The sequence below is a fragment of the Pinus tabuliformis genome, chromosome X, assembly GCF_031772625.1.
Source record: "Pinus tabuliformis cultivar Carrire ecotype Pingquan chromosome X, CPIR1, whole genome shotgun sequence".
In the NCBI taxonomy this organism is placed as follows: Eukaryota; Viridiplantae; Streptophyta; class Pinopsida; order Pinales; family Pinaceae; genus Pinus; species Pinus tabuliformis.
Window position 1 is genome coordinate 801556968 of NC_142308.1, and position 20954 is coordinate 801577921.

Below are 20954 nucleotides of genomic sequence, written 5' to 3' on the forward strand. Positions count from 1 at the left end.
TTCAATGCATAGCCTTCTATTCTCTCTGACTTCTTTTCTGATATCTTTGATAGCTTGACTAATTGCAGGAAGTGTTTGAGGAAGATCATCTTCAATTGTTTGTTGTTTGAATTGTCTTGTTAGACCATCAACTAAAAATAAGGCTACAAAAGGAATATAGCTATTCTGATGATTTATCTGTGTATTTTTTTGTTCTTGATATTGTCATGACTTGGACTATTGAAGATGGGTCATCAACAATCCTTTATATATTTATTTGAGTTTTGGATCAGCAACATTAACCATTTGTGTAAAATAATTTCTAGAAAGCTCATCATGATCTAAGCTTTTATTTGATAGTGGTATGAACATCTTGACTTCATTACAATTGCAAATGTTAGGATCACTGCATTCACAGAGTTCTTGAAAAAATTCATTACAGTGTGGATCTTGCAATATTCAACTTTAGAATTTTCTTCTTCATACACTGCATGTATCTGGTCATTTAGATCATAATAATTTTCTGAATCTGTTAATTCTTCATAGCTAGAAGGGAGATGAATAATATTTGCCTTGCCAGATTTATTCTTATAGCTAAATTGTTTCTTCTTACCAGAGTGTTGTTTGTCTTTTTTCAATTTTTGACAATTTGGAGCAATATGTCCTTTTTCGTTGCAATGGAAGCAAAATATTTTCTTCTATTTTGGCTTTTGATGAAAGTGGCGTGTTTCTTTGTATTCTCTGGGAGGCCTTCTATGAATGACTTTTTTGTTTTCTAGGGATCTAAAAGTTTTCTTAGAGTAAGCTTTCTTTTTGGAGTGACGACGATCATATCCCCCTAAAATTTTAGAGCCATGTAACTGCCATTGTTTACATAGTTATTGATAGCCATGTGGTTTAGTGGAGCTGGTAGCAGCTCGAGCAACTTTCATATAAGAGTAGATTTCAACAATGACAGCTTTAATAGCTTGTCTTATAACACCAAATTTATAGACACCAATCTTTCTAGGAAGCTTATTCAAAATGGCAGTAGTTACCCAATTTGGTAAAGAAGCAATGAAGATTTCTTTCCATTTGGGATCTAGAATCATGTCAGAAGAAAGAGTATGTAGACGATGTAGATATTCCATAAAATATTCATCAAAATGTTGCATATTAGTAAGCTTCATGGATGTAAGTGCGACTGTAGCAATTTCATTATTGATCTGAGGATAACTACAAAAATTGACAAGAATGCCATGCATTAGGCAACCAATCATGTAATTCACAGGTAATGAAGTCTATGGATCCATATATGTAGTATTATCTAGGTTCATTACCATAGATGTTTCCCAAGAAGGAATGAGGACAAGATCATAATGAATTTCTGCTTTAAGCCAAGAATCAAGGAGTCCTTTGAATCAACTGATGATTTTCCTGGTTGCATTTATTGGAGAAATGTCATCTACTAAATATGTGCAGTGGCAGACCAACATGGAATTCAATGTAGACAATATTTCTACTTCAGAACAATTGTCAATATTCCATGAATATGTGGAAGAAGCATACCAATCTTTATGATATTCTAATTTCATGACATCCCTTTTATCAAGAGCAGGTGATCAAGAAGAATTCCAAGAACTTCTATCAATAACTTTATGTATAATTGTATCTTTGGGTTCTTCTTCATCAGAAAATGAAATCAGATTAGGAATGTATTTTGCTATTTGAAAACTTTCTCTATCAGGAGGAGAAAAGCTATTCACAAGAAACACTAAATCTTCTAGAGTACGAGGAGCAGAGGGCGCTGCTTCAAATATGTTGAGTACTGTATTAGAATTGGAAGGCTTATCAGGATCATCTCCTGATTTCAACCACTCAAAAACTGCCATTTTATGTCCAAGGCTTGAAGAGTTTAGACCGGAAAACATGCCAGGATTAGCCATAGGAGCATAAACAAAGGTAGTTTATGGTTTAGGAAAAATGATATCACCAGGATTCTCCATTTTTGATTGAAGAGTAGTAGGAACAACATGGAAAGGAAATTGATCTTGAGGATATAACAAATAAGTAGTAGCTTTAAAAGTAGGATCAGGAGTGTTTTTCTTTTTCAGACTTTCAACAGAAGTAGAGACAACCGAAAGTTGTTTCTTTACTCCTTCAAGTGACTTTTTTAAGCTTGTCATCATATCCTAAGTCTTGTCTGCTATTGAATGTACTTTTCCAATCCATTTGGAATTATCATTAACCCCTTTTTCTAAAACATCAATAGTTTTAGCAATATGCAAATCATTTGATCCAAGAGTTTTTATTCCATCTAATAATTGATCTCTGGTAAAATCTACCTTTTGAAGAATTTTATCAATTATTTCTTGGAGCATTTTATTTTCTCTGGCTGCATATTGTTAGAAAGTATTGATTATGGATATTTTTTCTCTAGCCCGAAGTACTCTTCATGAATTTAGTGATAAAAGTTTTTATGAAATTCTTAGAGAAGAAGAGGAAAAAGAATGTAATGAAAAATTACAATCTGGTTTTCACATTGTCGTCCATGAGAAAGCTATTACATTATTAAATTGAACAGAGTAAGTCTGGTTCTTGGTCTTTACCAAAAGTAGACCCCAAAGATGTCTATACAAATCTAGGATTATTAGACAATATACAGTACTGGAGATATAAGGTTAAAGAAGAAATTCTACAAACCTCCAGCAATAATTGTCTGCTTTAAACAATGAACGTTTTGAAGCAATCTGAGTTTACAGCTGCACTAAAATCTGGTCTCAATTTTGCTCATTTTGGTCATGTCCAAATTGGAATTCAGCCACTACATAGAAAAGGTCAAGACGTTTCTATCTTCTCTTGTGTTTTTGATCACCGATGGAAAGCTTTTCATAAAGATTTAATTGGAGGATGTCAAGGAATATTAGCCTACGGTCCAATTTCTTGGTCCTGTGTTCTTGATTTTTCTATTTGGTTAGATGATCTTAATGCCATCAATTCTCTAATGCTTGGCATCCAAACACATTGATATGATGATTTTGAAGATAATAGCGATAATGTTGCTATTCATTGGTGATGTGTAATCAAATTTTATAAGAAGACCACTCCTTCTATTGTCCAACAAGTTTTTGAAACCTCTGGGTTCACTACTCTAATCACTCATGAATATGGCTTAAATCTTGTTGCTTCTCAAATGATATCTCATCGAGATCTTCGCCAACAGAATGGGTCACAAATTGGGCTTCTATTCGTACTTCTTCCTGTCGACAACCTATCACTGCTCAAACTTCTATTCGAGAAGATAATGGCCTTGTTTCAACTCATTTGTGTTAGAGTCGGTCTGGTCAGTCCTCCGTCAGAGATCAAAACTCTTTATGAATTTCATTTTTAAGTGTCCCGCTCCATTCACTCAGCTGCATTCCACTAGGGGCATGCCATAATCTAACGGAAAATATCATGCTAGTCATTTCCCCTCATGTCTGGCTCCTGCTGGCTTTGGTCTTTTGTCAATGAGCACCAAAGTCCATGACAGTCAAGGTCTGGTCCTTTAATGGACAAAAGTCATTTTTTATCATTAGGTCTAGGGATTAATCAATTTGGTCTTTAAATATGTCCAGTAAATCCATGCAGGCCAGAGTGATGCCCTTACAAAGTAATGACTCAGAGAGTTTCATCGTCATACTGATAAACTATGACTATTCTTCAAAACTCTGTTTTGAGGAAAATTCAAACAGTGTCATTGGAGATAAAATTTCCAAAACAATCTTCAGTTGATTTCTTCAGGTGCAATCATGGTTTCTGTGGCCAAATGCCCTATCATGCAATCCCTACAAAGAGTGCCGAAAATTTCATCATTTGAGCTAAAATTTCAAAGGGAAAGTGAAAATCAGTGTTGCTTTAAATCAGGGAAAAAGTGTCAAAACATAACATTAGAAAAATGGGTTTTTGAAAATCAAAGACTTAACCCATGACTTTCAAGTCTTTAAATAAAATTTTCCACCAAAATCGAAGTCATTGTGCAAACCAAGTTCTTAGGGAAACATTTCAAACAGTTTGAGTGTGCATCGTGCGTTTTAGAGCAATATTGGAGGTGATTTCAGGGTGCGGCGCATATAGACAGGGGTGTGGCACACACAGAGGGCGCGGCGTACACAGAGCCGACCCACAGTGTATTTTTCTAACTAGTGTGGTGCACACCTAGGGCATGGTGCACTGGGTTTTGCGCACGACGCACATAGACAAAGCGCTCAGAACCTTGCCAAACTTCCTTAAATCTTTTGTGAAGCCCACCAAATTGCAAGGTAGGCTCTATAACATCACTTGTTTATCAAAGTTCATAAATGATATGGTGGTTTTATGCCTATGATTGAATGCAACAAAAACTCATAAAACCAACCACAAGAAAATACCAAAAATTCATTGTTGCTAGGGTTGTATAAGTGTGGTGTTGATGCCAACGTTCCATTTTCCTTCCTTACCTTTTTTCCTTATCCCCCTATGCTATTGTTTCCTATTTCCACTACCCTAAAATACTACCAAACTCATATTCCTTATCCCTCCAGTATTTGCTCAATACAAACACCAAACCCTACCTCATTAAAACCCTAGAAAACCTACCCTATCAAATACCCAAAACCCCTACATATCCCTAAACAAATTTCTCCCCATAACCCCTATTCCCATCACATTACTCCCCTCCTAATACTCACTTTGTTTTATTGTTCCCCTTGGTGGTAGATATCACAAAAACAACACCTAGCTTCACCATCATGAAAGGGCAACCTAAGTACAGTACATAAATAGCAGTCATGGCATCTGAGGGTTCATTAGAGTATGAGGTGGAAACTCACAATGATACAGCTTGAGGAGAATAGACTCCCAGGAGACATCACAAGAGTGACAAACATGTTAGGGATGAGCCAAACACCCTCACTGAATTGCAAGCATGCCCTCTTGCTATGTCATATTTCCAGCACCGAGCATGTTTTGAATTTTGTCAAAGGGTGGCTAATGTTAGAGTTCATCATGAGTTGGCCCGTCTTTTTGTGCTTCATCTACATGGAGGTGAGTCTACCTTGGCCGGGGTCACCTTCAAATTAACACCCGAAACTATCTCAGTGGCAACAGGCATACCAAATTTTGGAGAATAGTGGCATAAGAAGAAGAAGGTGGATAGGCAATACTATGAGTCTTACATTAAGGCCAGTTGTTTGAGGTAGCTCACGAGAGTCTTCCCATTCAGATATTTGAAAGATGAGTATGCTCATCTCATGAAATTGATCACAGAGTACTTCAGTTGTGAGGGGAAGTTCTCTCGCCTATATGCCTATCACATCAGGTCGCTCATGCACTTTACCACGGTGTGGATGATGAACCTCCCATTTTTCATTTGCAGGAACATAGAGAGGATGAACAATTTCATGCAGCATAAGACCCCTCAGCAGCAGCTTAACAGTGTTTATCACTTTGCTTTTATCAGAATTTTTGTGGATCATCAGTTGGGATTGCAGGGCATTGCTTGGGAGGACTTCATCTCCTGTGACTTCTTCAGCACTCCACAGGTATTATCAGAGGTAGAGCATGAGATAGGTTGTCCTTCTCACTAGTATAAGCACCATGAGGCTGCTACTATGCCAGTATTCATCACCTATCAGAGAGGCAGTAGACATTTGTTTGCAGCGGCAAAGCGAGTGTTATCTCCACCCAGGGTGGAAGGGGCCTCACTTCCTACATCATCGACATAGGAACAAGACAGGGGTAAGGAGCCGATGCATGATGAGGGGCCTTCAGGTGAATGAGAGACAGAATTCATTCTCCTTCATGATGATGAGAAAGATACAGAACCGACAAATGCAGAGCTTAGAGAGATCATCCAGGATTAGCAATCAGAGATTGAAGCCTTATCCATTGACTTGGAGAGGACTTAGTGGAACATGAAATACCTAGAGCAAAGGAACAAACAACTGGAGGATCAACAGGCGATTATGGAGCTACAAAACATTCGTGAGCATCGTCAAGCTCCACAAAGGAGAATAGTTGAGCTCACATCATTGGAGCAAGAGATCAATGGGGATCGAGAGGCAAATCTTGAGAGAGTTAACATGCACTTGGAGAGGCTGCTGGACAATGCCGACAAGGACCATGCCTTACTGAGACACATGGCCTTCCATTACAGGGCACGAAATATGAGTGCAAAGGCCCGGATAAAGAGCTTGAAGGCAAAATTGAGCAAAGAAACAAAAGAGGCAAAAGAGGAAAAAGAGCAAGATCGGCTTAGAATCTTGGCTGAAGCTTCCTTGGCATAGCATAACACTTCATAGAGGACCTCCAGCCAAAATTTCAAGAAATTTGGGGAAAGTTTGGTCACATGACAAACTTTTGGGCCAAACACAGGTTTTTTCTCCCTGTGGGCCGCCCAACTGGCGCGGCGCTAAAAATTGGGAGCTCCAAATGAAGAATGGTTTGCACTTTTGGATTCAGCATGAAAAATCATGACTAGTGGTGCTTGGACAAGAAATTTGGGGAAGATCTGAGTCTCCAGGAGGGCAAAAACACCCAAAAAATGACCTCTCTGCCCCTATTTTGACACACAGGAACTAGTCTTGGGAGAATGAAGATTTGGAGGGGCAAATGAGCACCAAATTCAGAAATTCCACTTGGGTTAGAAAGTAGATAGGACATGCTTTCCAAAAAGCACACTTGGCCACATTTTGGACTCCTACAAGTGCCTCAAAATAGGCTCCAAAGTGGCATAGCGCACACATAAAATGGCGCGGCGCATACAGGAAAAAAGCCCAATTTTACCTCCATTTCGCGAAATTTTGATTCGCGACTTCTCCAAGTGGGTCCCCTCATATACATTTCAGTTTTTGGCACCTAAGGTGGCATTTAAAGTATTTTCACTCCAGATTGGCTTCTATCCAAGTGGCAAAGGGAGGCAAATGATCACCCAAGCCATTTGTCATGTTTGTAACGCTGCACCTGTAGCTAATGGTTGGCTTTCCACTTCCATTTTGTAATGATTCGAGTAACTCCCTGGGCATTCTATCTCTTCATGGAACATTCTATATATTGTATGCAAACTATTTGCAAAGGGTTGGTTGGCTTGTAATTTCTCGGAGACAGTGGGAGAGAAACTCAGTTCTTCATTGTATATTTTGACAGAGGATTAATGAAAGGCAGTGGCTCTGTTTCATGAGATTCATGTGGTTGTGAGTATAGAAAATGTGACTCTTATGTTTCATATGTATTTCGTAATGTTTCACAGTTCATTTCATATTCATTTCCAGTGAAATTTTCTAAGTCAGATAAGGTAGAATTCATTTTTATTTCTCTGCCTGTGGGAAAATTTCATGTTCAGTGTTCTTCTTCTGTTGAAAAGGATTCACGTACTTATTCCCTTTTCACCCTCCTAAGCAATTCCTCCATTCCGCGTTATTTCAAACTAAATTGCTATACTTTCCGCCTATTTTTCCTCACAAAGTAATCTGTGCCTTTGTATTAAATTCTCTGCTCATTGTTGTCTGTTGGTCCCATACCATCCCAGAAACTCAGTCATTCATAAAAAATTGCTTCTTGTATCCATATTTACTTACTAGCCTAAGATCAATATTTCACTATTAGTCATCTCATACCATTCCGTTTGCTTATTTGCTGAGTGTGACATGGAGAGAGCCCTCTCCTGTTCTGGTAGGGCTAGCTACCAGACTGAACGTGGTTTTTGGTTACCCTAAATTTTGCCTTCTTTCAGCCTAAGGCAGATTTAGGTGCTAACATAGTGGCAACCATACTGGGGAACTGAAATCAAATCCCCTTACTTATTAATAATTCTAAGCTTCCAAATGATAAGTTTAGGATTGGATAGGCTGAGTAAGATGGTTGTGTCCTGTGATTTTTCTCAATAGCACGCTGGCTTCGAGACGATATACCAGAGCCAATCCAGACCCGGATCCTCCTCATATCTATGAAAACCCCAACTTGATTCCAGGACTCCTTCATCAAGAGAGCTCTATAACTCCCGTGTTCAAATCCCATTCATGTCCTGACATTTTTGAGTATCTTGAAGAGCTTGAGTTTGACGAACGGTTTGAAATATCATTGTTCGAGACCAAATCTGAAAGGGTTGTTAACTATAATATCCCCAATCCACAGTTTCCTGTAGACCTAGAAACTGAAAGAGCTAACTTGTCAATTGATAATTACATTATAGCTCAACTTCAAACTCCAATTGCTAGCCCCTTACAAACTGTGCACACTCCTCCAACACCTCCAAGGCCAAATCCACCAAGAGTGATGGCTGCCCATTTTGAACCCTTGGTTCTACCTCAAGTTCTAGATCATATGCTTGTAGATTATCAAAGCAAAATCTCATTTTTTGATGGCACTCCTAACAGCATTATTGCTCAACAACATGTGGACAAAATGGAAGATTTCTATGAACTTCATGAGATCGATGCAGAGAATGTGGCAATGAGACTCTTTGTACAAACATTTGCAGGTGAAGTGAGGAAATGGTTGAGAGGTTTGCCGGCAGCCCGTATCGCTACCTTGGCCAACCTACAAAGACAATTTTTAAACCGATGAGAAGTGAAAAAAAATCCTCTCCAAATTCTGGCTGAATATGAGCAAATCAAATGAAACGCTGGTGAGTCGGTCCAAGGCTATTGCGTTAGATTCAATTCAGTTTATAACGAAATTCCAGATCATCTAAGGCCACTTGTGGGACTAGCCATGGTGAAGTTCCCGGATGGTTTTGATGCTGACATGGCTTATCAATTAAGAGAGAGAGAACCGACCACAATGGAAGACATGCAGAAAATCGCGGTCAGCGTGGAAGCAAATCTGTTGTCCAAGAGAGCTAGAGCCAAAGTAGAAAAGAAGGTCACAGTCAAGGAAGAGTCTTTTTCGATGGATCAATTACTCAAGAAGGTAGAGCAGATGCTTGAAAGTGTGAAACTTGACAAACCGGAGGCACAAGTTAGAAATCCTAACTTTCGTGGTCAGCAACAACCACAATATAGAATAAGACAGAGAGATCAGCGAGCCCAAGAGCAGACAACACATCAACCAGTGCAGCCACCTTTGCAGCAAAATTTTGTGCATGGACCGGAATCAGATGAGGACAGGAATGTAATAGGTGAAGAAAACCACCTCTTTACTCCTGATGATTTGCCTATTTATCTCACTGAGGAGGAGGTGTATGCAGAAGGTTCGATTGTACACAAAGATGCAGATTTCATTCTAGCAAGTGACACTGTTTTAGAAGAAGAATCAGAGGAGTATCAGAGGGGATATATGAATGCTCTGTCCGCCCAGTAGCAGCGATATTCACTTAGAAATAGAGATTTGCTGGTCAAACCAATTCATAAAAGGAAGGATGTTGAGGCATTAAAGAATGATTCATCAGTTACACAAAGGAAAGGAAAGGAGGCGATTGGTCCGAAGAGCAGCAAATCACCATCAACAGAACAATCACATCAGCAAGTTGCATCGAAAGAAAAGGAAAAGAAAGAAATCCCAGTCAAAGAGGTAGAAAAGATTCCCACTTTTAATTTAGAGAATGAGATTTCTAAATTAAAGGTATCCATCCCCTTGAATGAAATAATGAGGAACAACAGTTATAGAGGACAAGTATCTAAAATGTTGAATCTGGACCCAATGTTTGACATGGTGAATGTCGAAGATGATCAACCTGAAATGATTTTTGGGCCAGCATCGAATGGTGAGTCTCCTGATAGTGATGTGCCACCCTTTTATATCAGTTTAAGATTGCATGATTTTGTGTTACATAATGCCATGTTCGATTCCGGAGCTTCTCACAATCTCATGCCCAAAGCTATCATGGATAAGCTTGGTCTGGATATCACCCGGCAATACCATGATCTCTATTCATTTGATTCCAACAGAGTAAGATGTATAGGACTCATCAAAGACTTGGTTTTGAGTCTGGATCAGCTCCCAATGAAGAATGTTTTGATGGATGTGGTTGTAGCAGATATTCCTCCCAGGTTTTGCATGATTCTTTCCAGGTCTTGGGTAGCGAAATTGAAAGGGACACTACAGCTAGATTTCTCCTATGCAACGATTCCGGTGTTTGGACAAATGAGGAAATTGTATCGGGAACAAAAAATGAAATACATGATCACAAGCAAGGAGAAACCAATAAATCATCCAATTAACTATGTACATACAGATTTAGAGTCTTTTGTTTTGTATTCAGATAGTTTTAATGATATAGATAGTCAGTTAGTTGAAGCAGATGATATTCCAGAAATAACAGAAAATTTCAGAGAAATTTTAAAGAAAGAAGGACAAGAACAACAGAACAATGTTGGGCAATCAGCTGAAAGTAATGGACAACAAGCAGACAAGGCACAACAAATAGATTTCTAGTACTTGCAAGAGGAGGAAGAAGGTTTGTGGATCATGGATTTTGATGGAGCAGTGGGAAATGATGGCGCTGGAATTGGAATCTGGGTACGCAGTCCTTTCTCCACCCCGAACAAAGTGCCTAGTAACGTGCGGGTATGCTCTTACAAGTTGGCTTTTGAGTGTTCAAACAATGAAGCTGAGTATGAAGCTCTGATTGCTGGCCTAAAGATTCTAAGAAAGCTGAATGCTAAGAGGATTTCAGTATATGGCAACTTCGAATTGGTAATTAAGCAGGTCAGAGGCGAGTATCAAGAAAAGCATCCTAGGATGCGGGCTTACCGTAATGCAGTTCTAGACATCCTAAAATTATTTTCAGAATACACCTTGACATGCGTGCCTCGTATACAAAATAGTATTGCTGACGCTCTTGCCAAGGCAGCAAGTAGTTTGAAGATCCCAATGAACTCTAGCAATAAATTCGAAATCCATGTCAAGCATCGTCCAACCGTTCCAGATAATCAGAAATATTGGCAGGTGTTCCAAGATGATGAGGAGATTGATGATTTTGTACAAAACAAAGGCAAGTTCAAAGATACCTCAATTGATGTAGAAAATGACGATGGTAAAGCTAATGGTACAGACGAGGTGCAGATCAATGAAATGGACCTGTTGTAGCTGAAGAATAACGTTATTCCTAAAGGCTTGATACCTTTAGAAGAAATTTTTGATCAAGATGATGTAGCCCGCAAGCCAACATTGCAGCCAACAGAGAAGGGTGTAGAAGAGGTCAACATCGGAACAACTGCTAATCCTAAGTTGTAAAATTGTCCAAAGCATTGCCGCCAAAGATCAAGGACAAATACATCAGTTTGTTGGCTTCAATTGCAGATGTGTTTTCTTGGGACTATTATGACTTAAAGACATATGATACCAATATAATTCAGCACATCATACCCATCAAGCCCAATCAAAAACCATTCAGACAAAAGTTAAGGAAGCTAAATCCAAAGTTGCTGCCATCTATTGGAAAGGAGGTAAACAGGTTATACAAATCAGGGATCATTGTGCCCATCAGATTTTCGGATTGGATCTCTAACTTGGTGCCCGTACAAAAGAAGACAGGTGAAATCTGCTTATGCATTGATTTTAGAAATCTCAATAAAGTTTCATTGAAGGATAACTATCCACTGCGCAAAATGGACCATATACTTCAGCGAGTAGTGGGAGCATCTCGTATGTCACTACTTGATGGTTATTCCGGATATAACCAAGTTTCTGTCCATGAAGATGACCGAGACAAGACAACATTCAGCACTCCATGGGGAACCTTTCATTACGCTAAAATGGCTTTCGGTTTGAAAAATGCAGGTGCCACTTTTCAGCGTGCAATGGACTTGGCTTTTGCAAATGAGAAGGATGTCTTTTTGGTGGTGTACCTGGATGATTTGACAGTGTTTTCCAAATCTGATGAAGAGCACATGTGCCATCTAAAAACTGTCTTTCAAAAGTGCAGAAAATATGGTTTTTCGCTGAATCTAAAGAAGAGCTTGTTCACCATGGAGGAAGGAAAACTACTTGGGCATATTATCTCAAAAGATGGCATTCGTATTGATGGCAAATCGATCTGCCCTAGAATAAAAAAGAGATACAATCGTTCAATGGTAAGATGAATTTTCTATGTTGCTTTGTACCTAATCTTGCTGAGCACCTAAGAGAAATGACACACATGCTTAAGAAGGACAGCCAAGTGAAGTGGATGGAGGAGGCTGTAAAATCTTTCAATTTGGTCAAATTGGCTCTTTCTTCAGCCCCAGTTCTAGTCAGCCCGGACTACACTCAGGATTTCATATTGTTTTCATTTGCTTTGGAGCACACTATGGTAGTTGTATTATTGCGGAAAATAGATAATCATGAAATACCCATTGCATTCTTCAGCAGAGCCATAAGAGATGCAGCCTTAAAGTACAACATCATTGAGAAGCAAGCTCTTGCACTTGTGAAGGCATTGAAAGATTTCCGGGTATATATTCTACATTCTCATATTTTGGCCTATGTTCCTAACGCTGTTGTAAAAGATGTTTTAGTGCAGACCGATCCAGAAGGAAGATGAGGCAAATGTATTGCAGCCTTTCTGGAATATGATGTGGAAATAGAGCCCACAAAGCTGGTTAAAGGACAGGGATTGGTGAAGTTAATGGCCGAATCAAAATTGCATGCCTTGGACATAAATCTGATCGTTGCTATGTCCGATGAGAATGAGGAAGGATCATCAATTCAGGTACCTGAAATGTTTTCTCTCTCTCCTTGGTATTCATATACCATATATGTGCTTAAAAATTTGTCACCACCACCCGGCATGCCTAGAAACCGAGCGAGAACACTCAAGTTGAAAGGTGCCAATTTTTGCACTCTAAATTCTGCAGTGTATTGGAAAGATCCCGGTGGCATTCTTTTGAATTGTTTGGTTGAAGAAGAAGCACAGAAAGTTATGGAGGATTGCCACAGAGGAGAATGTGGTGGTCAACTTTTTTGGAAATCAACAGCAAATAAAATTCTGAGAGCAGGGTACTATTGGCCAACATTGTTTGCTGATGTATATAAGATGGTCAAGTGCTGTCATAAATGCCAGATTTTCGAAGGGAAGTAGAAGTTACAACCATTGCCACTTAAGTCTATTGAGGTGAGTGCTCCTTTCCAGCAATGGGGGTTGGATTTCATTGGTGAAATTCATCCCGCTTCTTCCGGTGAGCACAGGTGGATCCTCACAGCGACATATTATTTCACCAAATGGATCGAGGCAATTCCCACCAAACAAGATACAGATGCGGTAATCATTTCATTCCTTGAAAATAACATCTTGTCTCGTTTTGGTTGCCCGAATAAGTTAATCACCGATAACGCAACAGCTTTCAAATCAAAAAGGATGGTAGAGTTTTGTCATAAATATCACATCATTTTGGGTCACTCAACTGCCTATCATCCGCAAGGCAATGGATTGGCAGAGTCTTCAAACAAATCATTGGTCAACATCATCAAGAAGCTGCTGGAAATAAATAAGAAGAGTTGGCATAAGAGGTTGGTCCATGCACTTTGGGCAGATCGGGTCAGTCAGAAAAATTCCATTGATATGTCACCATTTGAGCTTGTTTATGGAGTTGATACAGTATTCCATACCTCTCTTGCTGCCCCGGTAGTCAAACTTCTTCAGGAGGCTGACAGTGAAGAAGATCCCATGCAGAGAAGGTTGAATCAAATGGTCCACTTGCAGCAGACAAGAGAAGAAGTTTTCAAGAACACATCCAAATTGCAGGAGAAGATCAAGAAAATTTATGACAGAAAAGCAAAGGCAGATAAATTTCAGTTGGATGATGTGGTGCTGAAGTGGGATGCAAGGAATGAGGAGAAAGGTAAGCACGGTAAGTTTGAGAATCTTTGGAAAGGTCCTTTCAAGATTGCAGCATATAGGGGTCAAAATGCCTTTCTTCTGAAGGAAATGAACGGGGAAGATTGTCTAGGAGGGCCGATCAATGGTCGGTTGCTCAAGTGATACCATATCTGATTTATTAACGCTGCTTCCACTGTCATTGTAAATACCATTTTTATTTCAGTTTGGTTTGAGTTTGTCAAGTTTGTCTTCAAGTCATTTCAATGTCAAGTTTGAGTTAATTTTTTGGTCATTTTAGTTTCAAAAATGAGTCAGAGTCCTGTGTTGTTAGTCGAAAAAATGACTCCATAGCCCAATGGACGAAGGCACTGTCTAGCTCTTCCAGAGATCTGCTGTTCTTGGCACCTCCAAGCAGCTACCATCCCCCATTGGAGCCAATGTTAGAGTCGGTTTGGTTAGTCCTCCATCAGTGATCAAAACTCTTTATGCATTTCATTTTTAGGTGTCCCGCTCCATTCACTCAGCTGCATTCCACTAGGAGCATGCCATAATCTGACGGAAAAGGTCATGCTAGTCATTTCCCCTCATGTCTGGCTCCTGCTGGCTTTGGTCTTTGTTAATGAGCACCAAAGTCCATGAAAGTCAAGGTCTGGTCCTTTAATGGACAAAAGTCATTTTTTATCATTAGGTCTAGGGATTAATCAATTTGGTCTTTAAATATGTCCAATAAAGCCATGCAGGCCAGAGTGATTCCCTTACAAAGTAATGCTTCAGAGAGTTTCATCGTCATACTGATAAACTGCGACTGTTCTTCAAAACTCTGTTTTGAGGAAAAGTCAAACAATGTCATTGGTGATAAAATTTCCAAAAAAATATTCAATTGATTTCTTTAGGTGCAATCATGGTTTCCATGGCCAAATGCCCTGTCATGCAATCCCTGCAAAGAGTGCCAAAAATTTCATCATTTGAGCTAAAATTTCAAAGGGAAAGTGAAAACCAGTGTCGCTTTAAATCAAGGAAAAAGTGTCAAAACATAACATTAGAAAAATGGGTTTTTGAAAAGCAAAGACTTAACCCATGACTTTCAAGTCTTTAAATATAATTTTCCACCAAAATCGAAGTCATTGTGCAAACCAAGTGCTTGGGGAAACATTTCAAACTGTTTGAGTGTGCATCGTGCATTTTAGAGCAAGATTGGAAGCAATTTCAGGGCGCGACGCATATAGACAGGGGTGCAACGCACACAAAGGGCGCGGTGCACACAGAGGGCGCGGTGCACACAGAGGGCGCAGCGCACACCCAGGGCATGGCGCACACAGACAAAGCGCTCAAAACCTTGCCAAACTTCCTCAAATCTTTTGTGAAGCCCACCAAATTGCAAGGTGGGCTCTATAACATCACTTGTTTATCAAAGTTCATAAATGATATGGTGGTTTTATGCCTATGATTGAATGCAACAAAAACTCATAAAACCAACCACAAGAAAATACCAAAATGTCATTGTTGCTACGGTTGTATAAGTGTGGTGTTGATGCCAAGGTTCCATTTTCCTTCCTTACCATTTTTCCTTATCCCCCTATGCTATTGTTTCGTATTCCCACTACCCTAAAATACTACCAAACTCATATTCCTTATCCCTCCACTATTTTTTCCATACAAACACCAAACCCTACCTCATTAAAACCCAAAAAAACCTACCCTATCAAATACCCAAACCCCCTACATATCCCTAAACAAATTTCTCCCCATAACCCCTATTCCCATCACATTACTCCCCTCCTAATACTCCCTTTGTTTCATTGTTCCCCTTGGTGGCAGATATCACAAAAACAACACCCAGCTTCACCATCATCAAAGGGCAGCCTAAGTACAGTACATAAACAACAGTCATGGCATCTGAGGGTTCATCAGAGTATGAGGTGGAAACTCATAGTGATACAACTTTAGGAGAATAGGCTCCCAGGAGACATCACAAGAGTGGCAAACATGTTAGGGATGAGCCAAACACCCTCACTGAATTGCAGGCATGCCCTCTTGCTATGTCATGTTTCCAGCACCTAGCATGTTTTGAATTTTTTCAAAGGGTGGCTAATGTTAGAGTTCATCATGAGTTGGCCCATCTTTTTATGCTTCATCTACATGGAGGTCAGTCCATCTTGGCCGGGGTCACCTTCACATTGACACCCGAAACTATCTCAGTGGCAACAGGCATATCAAATGTTGGAGAACAGTGGCATAAGAAGAAGAAGGTGGATAGGCAATACTATGAGCCTTACATTAAGGCCATTTGTTTGAGGCAGCTCACAAGAGTCTTCCCATTCAGATATTTGAAAGACGAGTATGCTTCGCTCATGAAATTGATCATGAAGTACTTCAGTTGTGAGGGGAGGTTCTCTCGCCTATATGCCTATCACATTAGGTTGCTCATGCACTTTACCAGGGTACGGATGATGAACCTCCCATTTTTCATTTGCAGGAACATAGAGAGGATGAAAAATGTCATGCAACATAAGACCCCTCAGCAGCAGCTTAACAATGTTTATCACTTTGCTCTTATCCGGATTTTGGTGGATCATCAGTTGGGATTGCAGGGCATTACTTGGGAGGACTTTATCTCCCGTGACTTCTTCAGCACTCCACAGGTATTATCAGAGGTAGAGCATGAGATAGGTGGTCCTTCTCACCAGTATGAGTGCCATGAGGCTGCTACTATGCCAATATTCATCACCTATCAGAGAGGCAGTAGACATTTGTTTGCAGGGGAAAAGCGAGTGTTATCTCCACCCGGGGTGGAAGGGGCCTCGCTTCTTACATTGACGACATAGGAACAGGACAGAGGTAAGGAGCCAATGCATGATGAGGGGCCTTCAGGTGATCCATCAGGTGAACGAGAGACAGAATTCGTTCTCCTTCATGATGATGAGACAGATACAAAACCGACAGATGCAGAGCTTAGAGAGATCATCCAGGAGCAGCAATCAGAGATTGAGGCCTTATCCCTTGAATTGGAGAGGGCTAAGTGGAACATGAAATAACTAGAGTAGAGGGACAAATAGCTGGAGGATCAGCAGGTGATTATGGAGCTACAAAACATTTGTGAGCATCGCCAAGCTGCACAAAGGAGAAGAGTTGAGCTCAAATCATTGGAGCAAGAGATCAATGAGGATCGGGAGGCCAATCTCGAGAGAGTTAACATGCACTTGGAGAGGATGAAGGACAAGGTCAATAAGGACCCTACCTTACTGAGACACATGGCCTTCCATTACAGGGCACGAAATATGAGTGCAAAGGCCCGATAAAGAGCTTGAAGGCAAAATTGAGCAAAGCAACAAAAGAGGAAAAAGAGGAAAAAGAGAAATATTGGCTTCAAATCTTGGCTGAAGCTTCCTTGGCATAGTATAGCACTTCATAAAGGACCTCCAGCCCAAATTTCAAGAAATTTGGGGAAATTTTGGTCACATGACAAATTTTTGGGCAAAACACAGGTTTTTTCGCCCTATGGCGCGGTGCTAAAAATTGGGAGCTCCAAATCAAGAATGGTTTGTATTTTTGGATTCAGCATGAAAAATCATGACTACTGGTGCTTGGAAAAGAAATTTGGACAAGATCTGAGTCTCCAGGAAGTCAAAAACACCCAAAAAATGACCTCTCTGCCCCTATTATGACACACAGGAAGCAGTCTTGGGAGAATGAATATTTGGAGGGGCAAATGAGAACCAAATTCAAAAATTCGACTTGGGTTAGAAAGTAGACAGGACAGGATTTCCAACAAGCAGAATTGGGCACATTTTGGACTCCTGAAAGTCCCTCAAAATAGGCTCCAAATTGGCGCGGCGCACATAGAAAATGGCGCAACGCATACAGGAAAAAAACCCAATTTTACCTCCGTTTCGTGAAATTTCGATTCACGACTTCTCCAAGTGGGCCTACTCATCTACATTTTAGTTTTTGGAACCTAAGGCAGCATTTAAAGTATTCTCACTCTAGATTGGCTTCTATCCAAGTGGAAAAGGAAGGCAAACGGTCACCCAAGCCATTTGTCATGTTTGTAACATTACACCTGTAGCTAATGGTTGGATTTTCACTTCCATTTTGTAATGATTCGAGTAACTCCCCAACGCCTGGGAATTCTATCTCTTCATGGCACATTCTATATATTGTATGCAAACTATTTGCAAAGGGTTGGTTGGTTTGTAATTTCTGGGAGACTGTGGGAGAGAAACTCAGTTCTTCATTGTATATTTTGACAGAGGATTAATGAAAGGCAGCGGCTCTATTTCATGAGATTCATGTGGTTGTGAGTGTAGCAAATGTGTCTCTTATGTTTCATATGTATTTCTTAATGTTTCACAGTTCATTTCATATTCATTTCTAGTTAAATTTTCTAAGTTAGATAAGGTAGAATTCATTTTTATTGCTCTGCCTGTGGGAAAATTTCATGTTCAGTGTTCTTCTTCTGATGAAAAGGATTCATGTACTTATGCCCTTTTCACCCTCCTAAGAAATTCCTCCATTCTGTGTTATTTCAAACTAAATTGCTAGACTTTCCTCCTATCTTGCCTCATGAAGTAATATGTGCCTTTGTATTACATTCTCTGCTCATTATTGTCCGTTGGTCCCATACCATCCCAGAAACTCAGTCATTCATAAAAAATTGCTTCTTGTATCCATATTTACTTACTAGCCTAAGATCAATATTTCATTGTTAGTCATCTTAGACCACTCCGTTTACTTATTCGCTGAGCATGACTCCGAGAGAACCCTCTCCTATTCTGGTAGGGCTAGCTACCAGACTGAGCGTGGTTTGTGGTTACCCTGAATTTTGCCTTCCTTCAGCCTAAGGCAGATTTAGGTGCTAACAATTTCTTTCCCCAATCAGAGAGTGCACAGTTTGAGTATGGTGGACCTCCTCCTTCTCTTATTATACAAAACCCTGTAAAATATGAAATCCTAGTAAGACCACAAATGTCCTCTATTACATCTAGTCTTGAAGGATCACCAAGTCCTTTATATGATCTTATTTCTGATCCAAACTTCATGCATATGTTATCAAATATGATTGCATAAACTCTTCAGTCTCAACATTCAAATATTGTTCCTCCTAGAACAATCAATATGTAATCAGTATTCCAAATTCCACAATTTCCACAACCATTTGTATCTGGTCATCCTCATTGTTCTCCTAACTTTTGTCAGCAAACTCCTAGTCTTCCAAAACCCCATGAAAAAGAAGAACAGGATGAAGACAGAAGAAGAATAAACATGATTCGTTTTGTTCCAAGTTCTGGAAATCAAACAAAGGAATATACAAAGTGTACTCCTTTTTCAGCTCATGAAGAAATTTTTCTTCAATCAGTAGGAAAATCTACTACAAAAGGCTTAGAATATCCAGAAGAAATCCCCATCTACAGATTGGATCCTAGAAATAAGATTCCTAGTGAAATACAACTTCCTTCTAATCAAGAAATCATTCAATTTCTTAAGATATACAAAGGAATAAGTCCTTATGATCCCTCAAATGAATGGTATAAGAAAATGTTTAACTGGGATATGTATACTCATCATCAAGAGTATAGATACTATGAAGAAATGAAAACCTATTCAAAGAAAGATATGTCAACAATCAACAAAGTCAACAATGAAAATTGGAAAGCTTGGATGGAACAGAATAACCAATGGATTCATTTTTATGAATTTTATTATCCAAGTACAATTGAAGTAGAAATGGCTTTGATCAAAAAGTTCAAGAATCTATCTTGTGAGGATATAAAAACAAAGATTAAGGAACATCTAGTTGAAATTCTTGGACCTCTTATCATCCCTCACATAGATGATAAATATAAAAATATGTTCCAAAAATCAAATGTTCTGAAACATTTACAGTCTGTCAAGATGAAAGGGTAGCTTTTGTTAGAACACATCTGTCAAACCCTTAGAGTGAATATGATGCAAGGGTCGGCCTTACATACAGAAGTGCCACAACACAAATGGGAATTAATAGATGGCACTCTTCTTAGCATTGAGACAATAATTCCTCCTTGGAAAAATCTTGTTATCAGACAAGATGATAAGATTTTTAAGTTACTTCAACTTTAGTCTGACCAGACTCATCTTTCAAACAGGGAATCTATTGCAACAACAAACTGGACAAATCTTGCTCTAGATAGTTTTATTAAAAATCTAGAAAGAAATCATTAATATGCAGCCAAAGAAAATAAAATGCTCCAAGAAATAATTCATAAAATTCTTCAAAAGGTAGATTTTACCAGAGATCAATTATTAGATGGAATAAAAAGTCTTGGATGAAATAATTTGCATATTGCTAAAACTGTTGATGTTTTAGAAAAATGGATTAATGATAATTCCAAATGGATTGACAAAGTAACTTCAGTGGCAGATAAGACTCAGGATATGATGACAAACTTAAAAACTTCACTTGAAGTAGTAAAGAAACAAGGTTGGGTTGTCTTTACTTCTGTTGAAAGTCTGAAAAAGAAAAACACTGCTGATCCTAATTTTAAAGATACTAATTATTTCTCAGATCCTTAAGATCAATTGTCTTTCCATGTTGTTCCTACTACTCTTCAATAAAAAATGAAGAATCCTGGTGATATCATTTTTCCTAAACCAGAAACTACCTTTCTTTATGCTCCTATGGCTAATCCTGGCATGTTTTCCAGTCTAAAATCTTTATGCCCTGGACATAAAATGGCCATTTCTGAGTGGTTGAAATCAAGAGATGATCCTGATAAGCCTTCCAGTTCTGATATAGTAATAAACAAATTTGAAGCAGCGCCCTTTGCTCCTGCTACTCTAGAAGATTTAGAGATTCTTGTGAATAATTTTTCTCCTCCTGATAGAGAAAATTTTTAGATGGTAAAAGACATTCCTGATCTGATTTCATTTTCTGATGAAGAAGAACCCAAAGATACAACTATACATAAAGTTACTGATATAAGTTCTTGGAATTCTTCTTGGTCACCTGCTCTTGATAAAAGGGATGTCATTAAATCAGAATATCATAAAGACTAGTCTGCTTCTTCCACATATTCATGGGATATTGACAATTTTTTCTGAATCAAAAATACTATCTACATTGAGTTCCATGTTGGTCTGCTACCATACATATTTAGCAGATGACATTTCTCCAATAAATGCAACTAGGAAAATCATCAGTGGATTCGAAGGACTCCTTGATTCTTGGCTTAAAGCATAAATTCATTATGATCCTGTCCTCATT